Below are 21781 nucleotides of genomic sequence, written 5' to 3'. Positions count from 1 at the left end.
CCTCGGGTATAGTGTACTATTGGCTGGAAGCTCGGTTTTTTTTCTAAGACCAGCAGGGGTATATGGTACTATATTCTGGTGGTCAGATCACCTCCAGGCCCCAGGGGAGTGCTTTTCTGGGGGCAAACTGTGCACTGATGATGGGGGATTATTTCATTTTGCTCATTTTGGTGTTTTTTCACATTTTAACCCATTTTCACCCCTTTTGCTCACATCTTCAAACTCGGGCCCTGATTACAAGTTCTGACCAAATGATGACAAACACGGTATTTATTATGTATTTTTTTCATTTTTTTTATTTTTCCAACTTATACATCCATCATTGGTGCCAGGCAGGTTGTGGAGAAAGCAGTGAAGAAAGGAGAGAGCCATCACAGAAAAGATGTCCATCCAGGGTCAAGGTACCCTGCACTTTTACATATCCAAATGACAGCATTTAAAGTTTTTTAGCGTATGGTATCTCTCGTTGCATGGAACCGCACAGAGGCCAACGCCACACTGACGGCACCTGTACTTTGTTTGCCGCCTGCCTTTGGTACGAGAGCGGTCAGAGCACACGGCGCAGTCTGGACGTCCCTCTGCTTGACAAAGCCAATGACGCTCTGTGAGTCTCTGTGGCATTTCACCCTCCGGTCTTGAGCGCCTTTCTTGTTTTTTGGAGTGATCAGCCAGTAATGCATCAATAATCTTCTGAATGTAAACCTTTAAAGGTTTGTGTGGGCCTGGAGTGGATTTGGTGTATATGATGTGTGAGTTGACAATACTTATGCTTATAATGGCATTGAATATGCGATGATACCATTTCCGGGACCTGTGTGGAAAGCGGTATGTCTTCATCCTCTGGTCAGCAGTGTCCACTCCACCCATGTAGGCGTTGTACTGGTCGACACATACAGGTCTTTTGATGTCACGGAAGCCAGTGTCATCTGTCTTGGATCGGATCCTCCTCTGAACACAATCATTTCCATGGACTGTGGACAACATGGTGAGACGTTTAGTATCGTGCCAAGCACAAGCCAGGAGTTTTCCCTTTCTGCAAAAAACTGGGTCATCTCCTTTTTTCAGCTGTAAGACACTTTTACCAAGGCATTTTGGCATCCCCAACCTGGTAATCCTTACCGTCCCACACAGTCCAGTTTCCAAATCTGCTAATTCATTTGCAATTACAGGCGAGGTATAGTAACTGTCCATGTAAATCTCGTGTCCTTTGCCCGTAAAGGGAGAAACCAACTCACGGACAACTGCGTGTGTTGCACTGATGTTGCTTGCATTATTTTTGTACTGTCCAGTGTGCATTGACCAGCGCAAAACATACCCTGAACAGCTTTCACTCAGGGCATACACTCTATAGCCATATTTGTCAGGTTTATTCGGAGAGTAACATTTTAGTGAAGATCTCCCCTTGAAAGCTATTGTCATTTCATCTAAAGAAAGCTCCTTGATTGGACTGTAAACTGCTGCAAATTTGGGAATAATCAAATCTATTATTGGGCGGACTTTGAACAGTTTATCGTGCCCGGGCTCGCCTGTTCTCACATAATCATTATTGTTGACAAAATGAAAGAACGAAAGAATGATTTCAAATCTGTTTCTTGACATTACATTTCCAAATCCAGGCGTTTGTGTAAGCCAAAATGTTCCCCAGTAATCCTCGATTTCAGGTTTCTCAACAAGGCCCATGGAGAGATGCAAAGCGAAGAAAGCTTTCATTTCGGTGACTGATACATCATACCACTCAAGAAATCTTGAATGTGGCTTCAGAATCATAGGTGCCATACACTGATGTGCATATCTATTTGTCTCATCAGTAATGAAAGTCCAAAACTGATCGGTCAGAAAGAGTGACAGAATATCAAATGGATTAGCATCCGTCAGATCCATCTCTCCTGTGTAGCCAACTGGGTCTTCAAAAGGTTTGATCCATGCCTCAAATACCTCGACCTCTCTCAGCATGTCCCAGCTCTCATCCACCGGGCAAGTTTTACTGCAGCCACTGGTTCCACTGGTTCCTCGCCTCCGTCTGTCCTTTGCACCTGTCCGTTGTTTCGAAGTCCCTTCATCTCCACTTGGAAATCCATCGTCACTCTCGGGGAGATAATACCCTTCAGAGTCAGAATCTGCTGTAAATTGCATGCCACGTGTACTTCCTCCAGCCATTTTTTTCCTTACCGGATCTGCCCTGGATCATACCTGGCTAATAAAGGGAAGTTGCACCGAACCGACCAATGACTGAAGTGATTCATTTTCTACTATTATTTCATTAATTTCCTTGTACGGTAAAGTTGCATTTCTGCGACTTTGGCGCTTAAAGGGTTAGGTAATGGGAGCATCCGGATTTGAACCGGGGACCTCTTGATCTGCAGTCAAATGCTCTACCACTGAGCTATACTCCCCTACCTGTCTGCAAATATGAGGGTGGCAAAGACACAATGACACAATCACACAGTGTTAGCTGAGCTTTAAGCTTGCACACTTATCTACCTTTTTATTAAGGGTTGATTGTAGTTTACCCTCCTCTGGTATTGACTGAGTTTGACCTCATGCCGTTTTTCTGTGCATTCCAAACTTTTATCTGCCCTATTGCAACCCATTCAAAAAAGGCTAAATACACAGTTTGAACGCGCATCTAAAGTAGAACGGTTCCGCTTGTTTTATTTGTCGTCTTGACATGAGTGGCTTTATTCTGGACCGGAGGAAACAGCCGATGCCAGCTGCGCTAGCTTTTGCACAACAGTTGTTTATTATCCTTCAGCCACGAAACTTGTGTAAGGCGCAGCTTGTTTACAGATGCCACAACAGTGTTCCGACAACTTCTGCTGCTGCAGAAACGTTACACTTTTACCCAATCAACATCTGATAGTCTGTGGACGTCACGTTTAGTCCCTGCTTTGCTCGACTTGGCCCAAGGGAGAAGAGGGTACTAAAAGTGTACCTGGTCTGAGGCGGTAGCACCAAATGGAAATGTGCTAAAGCAGGGCTGAATAGAGTTGAGCAAAGTAGGTGCTAATGGAAAAGGGGCACTAGTAATGCTTATAAATAGGTTTAGCATCATACAAATGCTATAGGTTGGGCGTTTACTGGGTATTCTCCTAAAGAAAAAGGATTTGTCAGATTTGTCAGATTTGTCAGACTTGTCAGATTTGTCAGTAGTTTTTGACTTATCTTGTGTCTGTGCGATAGACCTTACAGGCTCATCAAGGTTTCCATGTGGTGTGAGGCAAGCCTTTGAGGTCTTTTCAGATCACACAGCACATGCTGCTGCGGAGTTGAGAGAATGTGGGCATGGAAACCTTCAGGGGACTTCATTGTGTGTTGTACTTTCTGTGCCCCGTTTTTCCGCTCCTTCTCATTGATGATGGCTGGGCATAGGCATATCTTTTGGATGCTTAGCGACAACGCTGAATGAGGACGTGTAAATTGCTGTAGATTGACTATTATGTGAAAAGCAAACGTAATCAGGAACTCTTCAACTGTCCTTTTGTTCAAAATATACAAGATGTACCTGTAGCCACCTCACCTCTGCCCTTGTGTATATTCTGAAATATTTGGTGGAGCACATGCATTGGCTCAACAGAACTGTTACATCATACTTTATATGCTGTGTCGCTGCACACCTATCTATTTGTTTTAAATACTTCTCAAGGCAAGGATAAGATTTGACCTCATGCATTAGGCTCGAAGGCGAGCGCCTGATGGTCAGGCCTTTGCGCCACTGTTGTTTGCAGAGGATATTGTCTTGATGTCTTAATCAACCACGCTCACTACGACGATGACAGAGTGTTACCAAGTGCAAAAAAGCTGTAGCTAAAATCAACTCAAGGAAAGGGGCGGAACTGTATCTTAAATGCCATCTTACACCCTCTTGAGACATTGGTATGAAGTTGAAAGGGCAGTCTGCGGAATGCCAACATTGCAGTTGGTCTTTTAACAAATACAAATTCTATTTAAGTAAAGGGAGCAGATGACCTCTTGATCTGCAGTCAAATGCTCTACCACTGAGCTATACTCCCCTATCTGTCTGCAAATATGAGGGTGGCAAAGACACAATGACACAATCACACAGTGTTAGCTGAGCTTTAAGCTTGCACACTTATCTACCTTTTTATCAAGGGTTGATTGTAGTTTACCCTCCTATGGTATTGACTGAGTTTGACCTCATGCCGTTTTTCTGTGCATTCCAAACTTTTATCTGCCCCATTGCAACCCATTCAAAAAAGGCTAAATACACAGTTTGAACGCGCATCTAAAGTAGAACGGTTCCGCTTGTTTTATTTGTCGTCTTGACATGAGTGGCTTTATTCTGGACCGGAGGAAACAGCCGATGCCAGCTGCGCTAGCTTTTGCACAACAGTTGTTTATTATCCTTCAGCCACGAAACTTGTGTAAGGCGCAGCTTGTTTACAGATGCCACAACAGTGTTCCGACAACTTCTGCTGCTGCAGAAACGTTACACTTTTACCCAATCAACATCGGATAGTCTGTGGACGTCACGTTTAGTCCCTGCTTTGCTCGACTTGGCCCAAGGGAGAAGAGGGTACTAAAAGTGTACCTGGTCTGAGGCGGTAGCACCAAATGGAAATGTGCTAAAGCAGGGCTGAATAGAGTTGAGCAAAGTAGGTGCTAATGGAAAAGGGGCACTAGTAATGCTTATAAATAGGTTTAGCATCATACAAATGCTATAGGTTGGGCGTTTACTGGGTATTCTCCTAAAGAAAAAGGATTTGTCAGATTTGTCAGATTTGTCAGACTTGTCAGATTTGTCAGTAGTTTTTGACTTATCTTGTGTCTGTGCGATAGACCTTACAGGCTCATCAAGGTTTCCATGTGGTGTGAGGCAAGCCTTTGAGGTCTTTTCAGATCACACAGCACATGCTGCTGCGGAGTTGAGAGAATGTGGGCATGGAAACCTTCAGGGGACTTCATTGTGTGTTGTCCTTTCTGTGCCCCGTTGTTCCGCTCCTTCTCATTGATGATGGATGGGCATAGGCATATCTTTTGGATGCTTAGCGACAACGCTGAATGAGGACGTGTAAATTGCTGTAGATTGACTATTATGTGAAAAGCAAACGTAATCAGGAACTCTTCAACTGTCCTTTTGTTCAAAATATACAAGATGTACCTGTAGCCACCTCACTTGTGTATATTCTGAAATATTTGGTGGAGCACATGCATTGGCTCAACAGAACTGTTACATCATACTTTATATGCTGTGTCGCTGCACAGCTATCTATTTGTTTTAAATACTTCTCAAGGCAAGGATAAGATTTGACCTCATGCATTAGGCTCGAAGAGGAGCGCCTGATGGTCAGGCCTTTGCGCCACTGTTGTTTGCAGAGGATGTTGTCTTGATGTCTTAATCAACCACGCTCACTACGACGATGACAGAGTGTTACCAAGTGCAAAAAAGCTATAGCTAAAATCAACTCAAGGAAAGGGGCGGAACTGTATCTTAAATGCCATCTTACACCCTCTTGAGACATTGGTATGAAGTTGAAAGGGCAGTCTGCGGAATGCCAACATTGCAGTTGGTCTTTTAACAAATACAAATTCTATTTAAGTAAAGGGAGCATCCGGATTTGAACCGGGGACCTCTTGATCTGCAGTCAAATGCTCTACCACTGAGCTATACCCCCTACCTGTCTGCAAATATGAGGGTGGCAAAGACACAATGACACAATCACACAGTGTTAGCTGAGCTTTAAGCTTGCACACTTATCTACCTTTTTATTAAGGGTTGATTGTAGTTTACCCTCCTCTGGTATTGACTGAGTTTGACCTCATGCCGTTTTTCTGTGCATTCCAAACTTTTATCTGCCCCATTGCAACCCATTCAAAAAAGGCTAAATACACAGTTTGAACGCGCATCTAAAGTAGAACGGTTCCGCTTGTTTTATTTGTCGTCTTGACATGAGTGGCTTTATTCTGGACCGGAGGAAACAGCCGATGCCAGCTGCGCTAGCTTTTGCACAACAGTTGTTTATTATCCTTCAGCCATGAAACTTGTGTAAGGCGCAGCTTGTTTACAGATGCCACAACAGTGTTCCGACAACTTCTGCTGCTGCAGAAACGTTACACTTTTACCCAATCAACATCTGATAGTCTGTGGACGTCACGTTTAGTCCCTGCTTTGCTCGACTTGGCCCAAGGGAGAAGAGGGTACTAAAAGTGTACCTTGTCTGAGGCGGTAGCACCAAATGGAAATGTGCTAAAGCAGGGCTGAATAGAGTTGAGCAAAGTAGGTGCTAATGGAAAAGGGGCACTAGTAATGCTTATAAATAGGTTTAGCATCATACAAATGCTATAGGTTGGGCGTTTACTGGGTATTCTCCTAAAGAAAAAGGATTTGTCAGATTTGTCAGATTTGTCAGACTTGTCAGATTTGTCAGTAGTTTTTGACTTATCTTGTGTCTGTGCGATAGACCTTACAGGCTCATCAAGGTTTCCATGTGGTGTGAGGCAAGCCTTTGAGGTCTTTTCAGATCACACAGCACATGCTGCTGCGGAGTTGAGAGAATGTGGGCATGGAAACCTTCAGGGGACTTCATTGTGTGTTGTCCTTTCTGTGCCCCGTTGTTCCGCTCCTTCTCATTGATGATGGATGGGCATAGGCATATCTTTTGGATGCTTAGCGACAACGCTGAATGAGGACGTGTAAATTGCTGTAGATTGACTATTATGTGAAAAGCAAACGTAATCAGGAACTCTTCAACTGTCCTTTTGTTCAAAATATACAAGATGTACCTGTAGCCACCTCACCTCTGCCCTTGTGTATATTCTGAAATATTTGGTGGAGCACATGCATTGGCTCAACAGAACTGTTACATCATACTTTATATGCTGTGTCGCTGCACACCTATCTATTTGTTTTAAATACTTCTCAAGGCAAGGATAAGATTTGACCTCATGCATTAGGCTCGAAGGCGAGCTCCTGATGGTCAGGCCTTTGCGCCACTGTTGTTTGCAGAGGATGTTGTCTTGATGTCTTAATCAACCACGCTCACTACGACGATGACAGAGTGTTACCAAGTGCAAAAAAGCTATAGCTAAAATCAACTCAAGGAAAGGGGCGGAACTGTATCTTAAATGCCATCTTACACCCTCTTGAGACATTGGTATGAAGTTGAAAGGGCAGTCTGCGGAATGCCAACATTGCAGTTAGTCTTTTAACAAATACAAATTCTATTTAAGTAAAGGGACCTCTTGATCTGCAGTCAAATGCTCTACCACTGAGCTATACCCCCTACCTGTCTGCAAATATGAGGGTGGCAAAGACACAATGACACAATCACACAGTGTTAGCTGAGCTTTAAGCTTGCACACTTATCTACCTTTTTATTAAGGGTTGATTGTAGTTTACCCTCCTCTGGTATTGACTGAGTTTGACCTCATGCCGTTTTTCTGTGCATTCCAAACTTTTATCTGCCCCATTGCAACCCATTCAAAAAAGGCTAAATACACAGTTTGAACGCGCATCTAAAGTAGAACGGTTCCGCTTGTTTTATTTGTCGTCTTGACATGAGTGGCTTTATTCTGGACCGGAGGAAACAGCCGATGCCAGCTGCGCTAGCTTTTGCACAACAGTTGTTTATTATCCTTCAGCCACGAAACTTGTGTAAGGCGCAGCTTGTTTACAGATGCCACAACAGTGTTCCGACAACTTCTGCTGCTGCAGAAACGTTACACTTTTACCCAATCAACATCTGATAGTCTGTGGACGTCACGTTTAGTCCCTGCTTTGCTCGACTTGGCCCAAGGGAGAAGAGGGTACTAAAAGTGTACCTGGTCTGAGGCGGTAGCACCAAATGGAAATGTGCTAAAACAGGGCTGAATAGAGTTGAGCAAAGTAGGTGCTAATGGAAAAGGGGCACTAGTAATGCTTATAAATAGGTTTAGCATCATACAAATGCTATAGGTTGGGCGTTTACTGGGTATTCTCCTAAAGAAAAAGGATTTGTCAGATTTGTCAGATTTGTCAGACTTGTCAGATTTGTCAGTAGTTTTTTACTTATCTTGTGTCTGTGCGATAGACCTTACAGGCTCATCAAGGTTTCCATGTGGTGTGAGGCAAGCCTTTGAGGTCTTTTCAGATCACACAGCACATGCTGCTGCGGAGTTGAGAGAATGTGGGCATGGAAACCTTCAGGGGACTTCATTGTGTGTTGTACTTTCTGTGCCCCGTTTTTCCGCTCCTTCTCATTGATGATGGATGGGCATAGGCATATCTTTTGGATGCTTAGCGACAACGCTGAATGAGGACGTGTAAATTGCTGTAGATTGACTATTATGTGAAAAGCAAACGTAATCAGGAACTCTTCAACTGTCCTTTTGTTCAAAATATACAAGATGTACCTGTAGCCACCTCACTTGTGTATATTCTGAAATATTTGGTGGAGCACATGCATTGGCTCAACAGAACTGTTACATCATACTTTTTATGCTGTGTCGCTGCACACCTATCTATTTGTTTTAAATACTTCTCAAGGCAAGGATAAGATTTGACCTCATGCATTAGGCTCGAAGGCGAGCGCCTGATGGTCAGGCCTTTGCGCCACTGTTGTTTGCAGAGGATGTTGTCTTGATGTCTTAATCAACCACGCTCACTACGACGATGACAGAGTGTTACCAAGTGCAAAAAAGCTGTAGCTAAAATCAACTCAAGGAAAGGGGCGGAACTGTATCTTAAATGCCATCTTACACCCTCTTGAGACATTGGTATGAAGTTGAAAGGGCAGTCTGCGGAATGCCAACATTGTAGTTGGTCTTTTAACAAATACAAATTCTATTTAAGTAAAGGGAGCATTCGGATTTCGACCGGGGACCTCTTGATCTGCAGTCAAATGCTCTACCACTGAGCTATACCCCCTACCTGTCTGCAAATATGAGGGTGGCAAAGACACAATGACACAATCACACAGTGTTAGCTGAGCTTTAAGCTTGCACACTTATCTACCTTTTTATTAAGGGTTGATTGTAGTTTACCCTCCTATGGTATTGACTGAGTTTGACCTCATGCCGTTTTTCTGTGCATTCCAAACTTTTATCTGCCCCATTGCAACCCATTCAAAAAAGGCTAAATACACAGTTTGAACGCGCATCTAAAGTAGAACGGTTCCGCTTGTTTTATTTGTCGTCTTGACATGAGTGGCTTTATTCTGGACCGGAGGAAACAGCCGATGCCAGCTGCGCTAGCTTTTGCACAACAGTTGTTTATTATCCTTCAGCCACGAAACTTGTGTAAGGCGCAGCTTGTTTACAGATGCCACAACAGTGTTCCGACAACTTCTGCTGCTGCAGAAACGTTACACTTTTACCCAATCAACATCGGATAGTCTGTGGACGTCACGTTTAGTCCCTGCTTTGCTCGACTTGGCCCAAGGGAGAAGAGGGTACTAAAAGTGTACCTGGTCTGAGGCGGTAGCACCAAATGGAAATGTGCTAAAGCAGGGCTGAATAGAGTTGAGCAAAGTAGGTGCTAATGGAAAAGGGGCACTAGTAATGCTTATAAATAGGTTTAGCATCATACAAATGCTATAGGTTGGGCGTTTACTGGGTATTCTCCTAAAGAAAAAGGATTTGTCAGATTTGTCAGATTTGTCAGACTTGTCAGATTTGTCAGTAGTTTTTGACTTATCTTGTGTCTGTGCGATAGACCTTACAGGCTCATCAAGGTTTCCATGTGGTGTGAGGCAAGCCTTTGAGGTCTTTTCAGATCACACAGCACATGCTGCTGCGGAGTTGAGAGAATGTGGGCATGGAAACCTTCAGGGGACTTCATTGTGTGTTGTCCTTTCTGTGCCCCGTTGTTCCGCTCCTTCTCATTGATGATGGATGGGCATAGGCATATCTTTTGGATGCTTAGCGACAACGCTGAATGAGGACGTGTAAATTGCTGTAGATTGACTATTATGTGAAAAGCAAACGTAATCAGGAACTCTTCAACTGTCCTTTTGTTCAAAATATACAAGATGTACCTGTAGCCACCTCACTTGTGTATATTCTGAAATATTTGGTGGAGCACATGCATTGGCTCAACAGAACTGTTACATCATACTTTATATGCTGTGTCGCTGCACAGCTATCTATTTGTTTTAAATACTTCTCAAGGCAAGGATAAGATTTGACCTCATGCATTAGGCTCGAAGAGGAGCGCCTGATGGTCAGGCCTTTGCGCCACTGTTGTTTGCAGAGGATGTTGTCTTGATGTCTTAATCAACCACGCTCACTACGACGATGACAGAGTGTTACCAAGTGCAAAAAAGCTATAGCTAAAATCAACTCAAGGAAAGGGGCGGAACTGTATCTTAAATGCCATCTTACACCCTCTTGAGACATTGGTATGAAGTTGAAAGGGCAGTCTGCGGAATGCCAACATTGCAGTTGGTCTTTTAACAAATACAAATTCTATTTAAGTAAAGGGAGCATCCGGATTTGAACCGGGGACCTCTTGATCTGCAGTCAAATGCTCTACCACTGAGCTATACCCCCTACCTGTCTGCAAATATGAGGGTGGCAAAGACACAATGACACAATCACACAGTGTTAGCTGAGCTTTAAGCTTGCACACTTATCTACCTTTTTATCAAGGGTTGATTGTAGTTTACCCTCCTATGGTATTGACTGAGTTTGACCTCATGCCGTTTTTCTGTGCATTCCAAACTTTTATCTGCCCCATTGCAACCCATTCAAAAAAGGCTAAATACACAGTTTGAACGCGCATCTAAAGTAGAACGGTTCCGCTTGTTTTATTTGTCGTCTTGACATGAGTGGCTTTATTCTGGACCGGAGGAAACAGCCGATGCCAGCTGCGCTAGCTTTTGCACAACAGTTGTTTATTATCCTTCAGCCACGAAACTTGTGTAAGGCGCAGCTTGTTTACAGATGCCACAATAGTGTTCCGACAACTTCTGCTGCTGCAGAAACGTTACACTTTTACCCAATCAACATCGGATAGTCTGTGGACGTCACGTTTAGTCCCTGCTTTGCTCGACTTGGCCCAAGGGAGAAGAGGGTACTAAAAGTGTACCTGGTCTGAGGCGGTAGCACCAAATGGAAATGTGCTAAAGCAGGGCTGAATAGAGTTGAGCAAAGTAGGTGCTAATGGAAAAGGGGCACTAGTAATGCTTATAAATAGGTTTAGCATCATACAAATGCTATAGGTTGGGCGTTTACTGGGTATTCTCCTAAAGAAAAAGGATTTGTCAGATTTGTCAGATTTGTCAGACTTGTCAGATTTGTCAGTAGTTTTTGACTTATCTTGTGTCTGTGCGATAGACCTTACAGGCTCATCAAGGTTTCCATGTGGTGTGAGGCAAGCCTTTGAGGTCTTTTCAGATCACACAGCACATGCTGCTGCGGAGTTGAGAGAATGTGGGCATGGAAACCTTCAGGGGACTTCATTGTGTGTTGTCCTTTCTGTGCCCCGTTGTTCCGCTCCTTCTCATTGATGATGGATGGGCATAGGCATATCTTTTGGATGCTTAGCGACAACGCTGAATGAGGACGTGTAAATTGCTGTAGATTGACTATTATGTGAAAAGCAAACGTAATCAGGAACTCTTCAACTGTCCTTTTGTTCAAAATATACAAGATGTACCTGTAGCCACCTCACCTCTGCCCTTGTGTATATTCTGAAATATTTGGTGGAGCACATGCATTGGCTCAACAGAACTGTTACATCATACTTTATATGCTGTGTCGCTGCACACCTATCTATTTGTTTTAAATACTTCTCAAGGCAAGGATAAGATTTGACCTCATGCATTAGGCTCGAAGGCGAGCGCCTGATGGTCAGGCCTTTGCGCCACTGTTGTTTGCAGAGGATGTTGTCTTGATGTCTTAATCAACCACGCTCACTACGACGATGACAGAGTGTTACCAAGTGCAAAAAAGCTATAGCTAAAATCAACTCAAGGAAAGGGGCGGAACTGTATCTTAAATGCCATCTTACACCCTCTTGAGACATTGGTATGAAGTTGAAAGGGCAGTCTGCGGAATGCCAACATTGCAGTTAGTCTTTTAACAAATACAAATTCTATTTAAGTAAAGGGAGCATCCGGATTTGAACTGGGGACCTCTTGATCTGCAGTCAAATGCTCTACCACTGAGCTATACCCCCTACCTGTCTGCAAATATGAGGGTGGCAAAGACACAATGACACAATCACACAGTGTTAGCTGAGCTTTGAGCTTGCACACTTATCTACCTTTTTATTAAGGGTTGATTGTAGTTTACCCTCCTCTGGTATTGACTGAGTTTGACCTCATGCCGTTTTTCTGTGCATTCCAAACTTTTATCTGCCCCATTGCAACCCATTCAAAAAAGGCTAAATACACAGTTTGAACGCGCATCTAAAGTAGAACGGTTCCGCTTGTTTTATTTGTCGTCTTGACATGAGTGGCTTTATTCTGGACCGGAGGAAACAGCCGATGCCAGCTGCGCTAGCTTTTGCACAACAGTTGTTTATTATCCTTCAGCCACGAAACTTGTGTAAGGCGCAGCTTGTTTACAGATGCCACAACAGTGTTCCGACAACTTCTGCTGCTGCAGAAACGTTACACTTTTACCCAATCAACATCTGATAGTCTGTGGACGTCACGTTTAGTCCCTGCTTTGCTCGACTTGGCCCAAGGGAGAAGAGGGTACTAAAAGTGTACCTGGTCTGAGGCGGTAGCACCAAATGGAAATGTGCTAAAACAGGGCTGAATAGAGTTGAGCAAAGTAGGTGCTAATGGAAAAGGGGCACTAGTAATGCTTATAAATAGGTTTAGCATCATACAAATGCTATAGGTTGGGCGTTTACTGGGTATTCTCCTAAAGAAAAAGGATTTGTCAGATTTGTCAGATTTGTCAGACTTGTCAGATTTGTCAGTAGTTTTTGACTTATCTTGTGTCTGTGCGATAGACCTTACAGGCTCATCAAGGTTTCCATGTGGTGTGAGGCAAGCCTTTGAGGTCTTTTCAGATCACACAGCACATGCTGCTGCGGAGTTGAGAGAATGTGGGCATGGAAACCTTCAGGGGACTTCATTGTGTGTTGTACTTTCTGTGCCCCGTTTTTCCGCTCCTTCTCATTGATGATGGATGGGCATAGGCATATCTTTTGGATGCTTAGCGACAACGCTGAATGAGGACGTGTAAATTGCTGTAGATTGACTATTATGTGAAAAGCAAACGTAATCAGGAACTCTTCAACTGTCCTTTTGTTCAAAATATACAAGATGTACCTGTAGCCACCTCACTTGTGTATATTCTGAAATATTTGGTGGAGCACATGCATTGGCTCAACAGAACTGTTACATCATACTTTATATGCTGTGTCGCTGCACAGCTATCTATTTGTTTTAAATACTTCTCAAGGCAAGGATAAGATTTGACCTCATGCATTAGGCTCGAAGGCGAGCGCCTGATGGTCAGGCCTTTGCGCCACTGTTGTTTGCAGAGGATGTTGTCTTGATGTCTTAATCAACCACGCTCACTACGACGATGACAGAGTGTTACCAAGTGCAAAAAAGCTGTAGCTAAAATCAACTCAAGGAAAGGGGCGGAACTGTATCTTAAATGCCATCTTACACCCTCTTGAGACATTGGTATGAAGTTGAAAGGGCAGTCTGCGGAATGCCAACATTGCAGTTGGTCTTTTAACAAATACAAATTCTATTTAAGTAAAGGGAGCATTCGGATTTCCACCGGGGACCTCTTGATCTGCAGTCAAATGCTCTACCACTGAGCTATACTCCCTACCTGTCTGCAAATATGAGGGTGGCAAAGACACAATGACACAATCACACAGTGTTAGCTGAGCTTTAAGCTTGCACACTTATCTACCTTTTTATTAAGGGTTGATTGTAGTTTACCCTCCTATGGTATTGACTGAGTTTGACCTCATGCCGTTTTTCTGTGCATTCCAAACTTTTATCTGCCCCATTGCAACCCATTCAAAAAAGGCTAAATACACAGTTTGAACGCGCATCTAAAGTAGAACGGTTCCGCTTGTTTTATTTGTCGTCTTGACATGAGTGGCTTTATTCTGGACCGGAGGAAACAGCCGATGCCAGCTGCGCTAGCTTTTGCACAACAGTTGTTTATTATCCTTCAGCCACGAAACTTGTGTAAGGCGCAGCTTGTTTACAGATGCCACAACAGTGTTCCGACAACTTCTGCTGCTGCAGAAACGTTACACTTTTACCCAATCAACATCTGATAGTCTGTGGACGTCACGTTTAGTCCCTGCTTTGCTCGACTTGGCCCAAGGGAGAAGAGGGTACTAAAAGTGTACCTGGTCTGAGGCGGTAGCACCAAATGGAAATGTGCTAAAGCAGGGCTGAATAGAGTTGAGCAAAGTAGGTGCTAATGGAAAAGGGGCACTAGTAATGCTTATAAATAGGTTTAGCATCATACAAATGCTATAGGTTGGGCGTTTACTGGGTATTCTCCTAAAGAAAAAGGATTTGTCAGATTTGTCAGATTTGTCAGACTTGTCAGATTTGTCAGTAGTTTTTGACTTATCTTGTGTCTGTGCGATAGACCTTACAGGCTCATCAAGGTTTCCATGTGGTGTGAGGCAAGCCTTTGAGGTCTTTTCAAATCACACAGCACATGCTGCTGCGGAGTTGAGAGAATGTGGGCATGGAAACCTTCAGGGGAATTCATTGTGTGTTGTCCTTTCTGTGCCCCGTTGTTCCGCTCCTTCTCATTGATGATGGATGGGCATAGGCATATCTTTTGGATGCTTAGCGACAACGCTGAATGAGGACGTGTAAATTGCTGTAGATTGACTATTATGTGAAAAGCAAACGTAATCAGGAACTCTTCAACTGTCCTTTTGTTCAAAATATACAAGATGTACCTGTAGCCACCTCACTTGTGTATATTCTGAAATATTTGGTGGAGCACATGCATTGGCTCAACAGAACTGTTACATCATACTTTATATGCTGTGTCGCTGCACAGCTATCTATTTGTTTTAAATACTTCTCAAGGCAAGGATAAGATTTGACCTCATGCATTAGGCTCGAAGAGGAGCGCCTGATGGTCAGGCCTTTGCGCCACTGTTGTTTGCAGAGGATGTTGTCTTGATGCCTTAATCAACCACGCTCACTACGACGATGACAGAGTGTTACCAAGTGCAAAAAAGCTATAGCTAAAATCAACTCAAGGAAAGGGGCGGAACTGTATCTTAAATGCCATCTTACACCCTCTTGAGACATTGGTATGAAGTTGAAAGGGCAGTCTGCGGAATGCCAACATTGCAGTTGGTCTTTTAACAAATACAAATTCTATTTAAGTAAAGGGAGCATCCGGATTTGAACCGGGGACCTCTTGATCTGCAGTCAAATGCTCTACCACTGAGCTATACCCCCTACCTGTCTGCAAATATGAGGGTGGCAAAGACACAATGACACAATCACACAATGTTAGCTGAGCTTTAAGCTTGCACACTTATCTACCTTTTTATTAAGGGTTGATTGTAGTTTACCCTCCTCTGGTATTGACTGAGTTTGACCTCATGCCGTTTTTCTGTGCATTCCAAACTTTTATCTGCCCTATTGCAACCCATTCAAAAAAGGCTAAATACACAGTTTGAACGCGCATCTAAAGTAGAACGGTTCCGCTTGTTTTATTTGTCGTCTTGACATGAGTGGCTTTATTCTGGACCGGAGGAAACAGCCGATGCCAGCTGCGCTAGCTTTTGCACAACAGTTGTTTATTATCCTTCAGCCACGAAACTTGTGTAAGGCGCAGCTTGTTTACAGATGCCACAACAGTGTTCCAACAACTTCTGCTGCTGCAGAAACGTTACACTTTTACCCAATCAACATCTGATAGTCTGTGGACGTCACGTTTAGTCCCTGCTTTGCTCGACTTGGCCCAAGGGAGAAGAGGGTACTAAAAGTGTACCTGGTCTGAGGCGGTAGCACCAAATGGAAATGTGCTAAAGCAGGGCTGAATAGAGTTGAGCAAAGTAGGTGCTAATGGAAAAGGGGCACTAGTAATGCTTATAAATAGGTTTAGCATCATACAAATGCTATAGGTTGGGCGTTTACTGGGTATTCTCCTAAAGAAAAAGGATTTGTCAGATTTGTCAGATTTGTCAGACTTGTCAGATTTGTCAGTAGTTTTTGACTTATCTTGTGTCTGTGCGATAGACCTTACAGGCTCATCAAGGTTTCCATGTGGTGTGAGGCAAGCCTTTGAGGTCTTTTCAAATCACACAGCACATGCTGCTGCGGAGTTGAGAGAATGTGGGCATGGAAACCTTCAGGGGACTTCATTGTGTGTTGTCCTTTCTGTGCCCCGTTGTTCCGCTCCTTCTCATTGATGATGGATGGGCATAGGCATATCTTTTGGATGCTTAGCGACAACGCTGAATGAGGACGTGTAAATTGCTGTAGATTGACTATTATGTGAAAAGCAAACGTAATCAGGAACTCTTCAACTGTCCTTTTGTTCAAAATATACAAGATGTACCTGTAGCCACCTCACTTGTGTATATTCTGAAATATTTGGTGGAGCACATGCATTGGCTCAACAGAACTGTTACATCATACTTTATATGCTGTGTCGCTGCACAGCTATCTATTTGTTTTAAATACTTCTCAAGGCAAGGATAAGATTTGACCTCATGCATTAGGCTCGAAGGCGAGCGCCTGATGGTCAGGCCTTTGCGCCACTGTTGTTTGCAGAGGATGTTGTCTTGATGTCTTAATCAACCACGCTCACTACGACGATGACAGAGTGTTACCAAGTGCAAAAAAGCTATAGCTAAAATCAACTCAAGGAAAGGGGCGGAACTGTATCTTAAATGCCATCTTACACCCTCTTGAGACATTGGTATGAAGTTGAAAGGGCAGTCTGCGGAATGCCAACATTGCAGTTGGTCTTTTAACAAATACAAATTCTATTTAAGTAAAGGGAGCATCCGGATTTGAACCGGGGACCTCTTGATCTGCAGTCAAATGCTCTACCACTGAGCTATACCCCCTACCTGTCTGCAAATATGAGGGTGGCAAAGACACAATGACACAATCACACAATGTTAGCTGAGCTTTAAGCTTGCACACTTATCTACCTTTTTATTAAGGGTTGATTGTAGTTTACCCTCCTCTGGTATTGACTGAGTTTGACCTCATGCCGTTTTTCTGTGCATTCCAAACTTTTATCTGCCCTATTGCAACCCATTCAAAAAAGGCTAAATACACAGTTTGAACGCGCATCTAAAGTAGAACGGTTCCGCTTGTTTTATTTGTCGTCTTGACATGAGTGGCTTTATTCTGGACCGGAGGAAACAGCCGATGCCAGCTGCGCTAGCTTTTGCACAACAGTTGTTTATTATCCTTCAGCCACGAAACTTGTGTAAGGCGCAGCTTGTTTACAGATGCCACAACAGTGTTCCAACAACTTCTGCTGCTGCAGAAACGTTACACTTTTACCCAATCAACATCTGATAGTCTGTGGACGTCACGTTTAGTCCCTGCTTTGCTCGACTTGGCCCAAGGGAGAAGAGGGTACTAAAAGTGTACCTGGTCTGAGGCGGTAGCACCAAATGGAAATGTGCTAAAGCAGGGCTGAATAGAGTTGAGCAAAGTAGGTGCTAATGGAAAAGGGGCACTAGTAATGCTTATAAATAGGTTTAGCATCATACAAATGCTATAGGTTGGGCGTTTACTGGGTATTCTCCTAAAGAAAAAGGATTTGTCAGATTCGTCAGATTTGTCAGACTTGTCAGATTTGTCAGTAGATTTTGACTTATCTTGTGTCTGTGCGATAGACCTTACAGGCTCATCAAGGTTTCCATGTGGTGTGAGGCAAGCCTTTGAGGTCTTTTCAAATCACACAGCACATGCTGCTGCGGAGTTGAGAGAATGTGGGCATGGAAACCTTCAGGGGACTTCATTGTGTGTTGTCCTTTCTGTGCCCCGTTGTTCCGCTCCTTCTCATTGATGATGGATGGGCATAGGCATATCTTTTGGATGCTTAGCGACAACGCTGAATGAGGACGTGTAAATTGCTGTAGATTGACTATTATGTGAAAAGCAAACGTAATCAGGAACTCTTCAACTGTCCTTTTGTTCAAAATATACAAGATGTACCTGTAGCCACCTCACTTGTGTATATTCTGAAATATTTGGTGGAGCACATGCATTGGCTCAACAGAACTGTTACATCATACTTTATATGCTGTGTCGCTGCACAGCTATCTATTTGTTTTAAATACTTCTCAAGGCAAGGATAAGATTTGACCTCATGCATTAGGCTCGAAGGCGAGCGCCTGATGGTCAGGCCTTTGCGCCACTGTTGTTTGCAGAGGATGTTGTCTTGATGTCTTAATCAACCACGCTCACTACGACGATGACAGAGTGTTACCAAGTGCAAAAAAGCTATAGCTAAAATCAACTCAAGGAAAGGGGCGGAACTGTATCTTAAATGCCATCTTACACCCTCTTGAGACATTGGTATGAAGTTGAAAGGGCAGTCTGCGGAATGCCAACATTGCAGTTGGTCTTTTAACAAATACAAATTCTATTTAAGTAAAGGGAGCATCCGGATTTGAACCGGGGACCTCTTGATCTGCAGTCAAATGCTCTACCACTGAGCTATACCCCCTACCTGTCTGCAAATATGAGGGTGGCAAAGACACAATGACACAATCACACAGTGTTAGCTGAGCTTTAAGCTTGCACACTTATCTACCTTTTTATTAAGGGTTGATTGTAGTTTACCCTCCTCTGGTATTGACTGAGTTTGACCTCATGCCGTTTTTCTGTGCATTCCAAACTTTTATCTGCCCCATTGCAACCCATTCAAAAAAGGCTAAATACACAGTTTGAACGCGCATCTAAAGTAGAACGGTTCCGCTTGTTTTATTTGTCGTCTTGACATGAGTGGCTTTATTCTGGACCGGAGGAAACAGCCGATGCCAGCTGCGCTAGCTTTTGCACAACAGTTGTTTATTATCCTTCAGCCACGAAACTTGTGTAAGGCGCAGCTTGTTTACAGATGCCACAACAGTGTTCCGACAACTTCTGCTGCTGCAGAAACGTTACACTTTTACCCAATCAACATCTGATAGTCTGTGGACGTCACGTTTAGTCCCTGCTTTGCTCGACTTGGCCCAAGGGAGAAGAGGGTACTAAAAGTGTACCTGGTCTGAGGCGGTAGCACCAAATGGAAATGTGCTAAAGCAGGGCTGAATAGAGTTGAGCAAAGTAGGTGCTAATGGAAAAGGGGCACTAGTAATGCTTATAAATAGGTTTAGCATCATACAAATGCTATAGGTTGGGCGTTTACTGGGTATTCTCCTAAAGAAAAAGGATTTGTCAGATTTGTCAGACTTGTCAGATTTGTCAGTAGTTTTTGACTTATCTTGTGTCTTTGCAATAAACCTTACAGGCTCATCAAGGTTTCCATGTGGTGTGAGGCAAGCCTTTGAGGTCTTTTCAAATCACACAGCACATGCTGCTGCGGAGTTGAGAGAATGTGGGCATGGAAACCTTCAGGGGACTTCATTGTGTGTTGTACTTTCTGTGCCCCGTTTTTCCGCTCCTTCTCATTGATGATGGATGGGCATAGGCATATCTTTTGGATGCTTAGCGACAACGCTGAATGAGGACGTGTAAATTGCTGTAGATTGACTTTTATGTGAAAAGCAAACGTAATCAGGAACTCTTCAACTGTCCTTTTGTTCAAAATATACAAGATGTACCTGTAGCCACCTCACTTGTGTATATTCTGAAATATTTGGTGGAGCACATGCATTGGCTCAACAGAACTGTTACATCATACTTTATATGCTGTGTCGCTGCACACCTATCTATTTGTTTTAAATACTTCTCAAAGCAAGGATAAGATTTGACCTCATGCATTAGGCTCGAAGGCGAGCGCCTGATGGTCAGGCCTTTGCGCCACTGTTGTTTGCAGAGGATGTTCTCTTGATGTCTTAATCAACCACGCTCACTACGACGATGACAGAGTGTTACCAAGTGCAAAAAAGCTATAGCTAAAATCAACTCAAGGAAAGGGGCGGAACTGTATCTTAAATGCCATCTTACACCCTCTTGAGACATTGGTATGAAGTTGAAAGGGCAGTCTGCGGAATGCCAACATTGCAGTTGGTCTTTTAACAAATACAAATTCTATTTAAGTAAAGGGAGCATCCGGATTTGAACCGGGGACCTCTTGATCTGCAGTCAAATGCTCTACCACTGAGCTATACCCCCTACCTGTCTGCAAATATGAGGGTGGCAAAGACACAATGACACAATCACACAGTGTTAGCTGAGCTTTAAGCTTGCACACTTATCTACCTTTTTATTAAGGGTTGATTGTAGTTCACCCTCCTCTGGTATTGACTGAGTTTGACCTCATGCCGTTTTTCTGTGAATTCCAAACTTTTATCTGCCCTATTGCAACCCATTCAAAAAAGGCTAAATACACAGTTTGAACGCTCATCTAAAGTAGAACGGTTCCGCTTGTTTTATTTGTCGTCTTGACATGAGTGGCTTTATTCTGGACCGGAGGAAACAGCCGATGCCAGCTGCGCTAGCTTTTGGACAACAGTTGTTTATTATCCTTCAGCCACGAAACTTGTGTAAGGCGCAGCTTGTTTACAGATGCCACAACAGTGTTCCGACAACTTCTGAGGGTACTAAAAGTGTACCTGGTCTGAGGCGGTAGCACCAAATGGAAATGTGCTAAAGCAGGGCTGAATAGAGTTGAGCAAAGTAGGTGCTAATGGAAAAGGGGCACTAGTAATGCTTATAAATAGGTTTAGCATCATACAAATGCTATAGGTTGGGCGTTTACTGGGTATTCTCCTAAAGAAAAAGGATTTGTCAGATTTGTCAGATTTGTCAGACTTGTCAGATTTGTCAGTAGTTTTTGACTTATCTTGTGTCTTTGCGATAGACCTTACAGGCTCATCAAGGTTTCCATGTGGTGTGAGGCAAGCCTTTGAGGTCTTTTCAAATCACACAGCACATGCTGCTGCGGAGTTGAGAGAATGTGGGCATGGAAACCTTCAGGGGACTTCATTGTGTGTTGTCCTTTCTGTGCCCCGTTGTTCCGCTCCTTCTCATTGATGATGGATGGGCATAGGCATATCTTTTGGATGCTTAGCGACAACGCTGAATGAGGACGTGTAAATTGCTGTAGATTGACTATTATGTGAAAAGCAAACGTAATCAGGAACTCTTCAACTGTCCTTTTGTTCAAAATATACAAGATGTACCTGTAGCCACCTCACTTGTGTATATTCTGAAATATTTGGTGGAGCACATGCATTGGCTCAACAGAACTGTTACATCATACTTTATATGCTGTGTCGCTGCACAGCTATCTATTTGTTTTAAATACTTCTCAAGGCAAGGATAAGATTTGACCTCATGCATTAGGCTCGAAGAGGAGCGCCTGATGGTCAGGCCTTTGCGCCACTGTTGTTTGCAGAGGATGTTGTCTTGATGTCTTAATCAACCACGCTCACTACGACGATGACAGAGTGTTACCAAGTGCAAAAAAGCTATAGCTAAAATCAACTCAAGGAAAGGGGCGGAACTGTATCTTAAATGCCATCTTACACCCTCTTGAGACATTGGTATGAAGTTGAAAGGGCAGTCTGCGGAATGCCAACATTGCAGTTGGTCTTTTAACAAATACAAATTCTATTTAAGTAAAGGGAGCATCCGGATTTGAACCGGGGACCTCTTGATCTGCAGTCAAATGCTCTACCACTGAGCTATACCCCCTACCTGTCTGCAAATTTGAGGGTGGCAAAGACACAATGACA

General features: G+C 43.5%; 9 non-coding genes across 9 annotated transcripts; all 9 read right to left on the bottom strand.

The window, feature by feature from the left end:
- Positions 1 to 2321: 2321 nt before the first annotated feature.
- Positions 2322 to 2393, bottom strand: trnac-gca (transfer RNA cysteine (anticodon GCA)). The gene has a single exon. It is a non-coding gene; the product is annotated as a tRNA-Cys (tRNA).
- A 3168-nt stretch (positions 2394 to 5561) lies between these two features.
- trnac-gca (transfer RNA cysteine (anticodon GCA)) lies at positions 5562 to 5633 on the bottom strand. The gene has a single exon. It is a non-coding gene; the product is annotated as a tRNA-Cys (tRNA).
- A 4780-nt stretch (positions 5634 to 10413) lies between these two features.
- On the bottom strand, positions 10414 to 10485 carry trnac-gca (transfer RNA cysteine (anticodon GCA)). The gene has a single exon. It is a non-coding gene; the product is annotated as a tRNA-Cys (tRNA).
- Positions 10486 to 12043: 1558 nt separating this feature from the next.
- Positions 12044 to 12115, bottom strand: trnac-gca (transfer RNA cysteine (anticodon GCA)). Its single transcript has one exon. It is a non-coding gene; the product is annotated as a tRNA-Cys (tRNA).
- A 3172-nt stretch (positions 12116 to 15287) lies between these two features.
- On the bottom strand, positions 15288 to 15359 carry trnac-gca (transfer RNA cysteine (anticodon GCA)). Its single transcript has one exon. It is a non-coding gene; the product is annotated as a tRNA-Cys (tRNA).
- A 1550-nt stretch (positions 15360 to 16909) lies between these two features.
- trnac-gca (transfer RNA cysteine (anticodon GCA)) lies at positions 16910 to 16981 on the bottom strand. The gene has a single exon. It is a non-coding gene; the product is annotated as a tRNA-Cys (tRNA).
- A 1550-nt stretch (positions 16982 to 18531) lies between these two features.
- trnac-gca (transfer RNA cysteine (anticodon GCA)) lies at positions 18532 to 18603 on the bottom strand. The gene has a single exon. It is a non-coding gene; the product is annotated as a tRNA-Cys (tRNA).
- A 1541-nt stretch (positions 18604 to 20144) lies between these two features.
- Positions 20145 to 20216, bottom strand: trnac-gca (transfer RNA cysteine (anticodon GCA)). The gene has a single exon. It is a non-coding gene; the product is annotated as a tRNA-Cys (tRNA).
- A 1452-nt stretch (positions 20217 to 21668) lies between these two features.
- trnac-gca (transfer RNA cysteine (anticodon GCA)) lies at positions 21669 to 21740 on the bottom strand. Its single transcript has one exon. It is a non-coding gene; the product is annotated as a tRNA-Cys (tRNA).
- Positions 21741 to 21781: the final 41 nt, after the last annotated feature.

This window comes from Eucyclogobius newberryi, unplaced genomic scaffold (assembly GCF_026437365.1).
Source record: "Eucyclogobius newberryi isolate DKJ021-1_F unplaced genomic scaffold, fEucNew1.0.hap1 SCAF_6, whole genome shotgun sequence".
In the NCBI taxonomy this organism is placed as follows: Eukaryota; Metazoa; Chordata; class Actinopteri; order Gobiiformes; family Gobiidae; genus Eucyclogobius; species Eucyclogobius newberryi.
The sequence above is the reverse complement of the archived record's forward strand: the minus strand, read 5'-3'. Positions and strand labels throughout refer to the sequence as shown.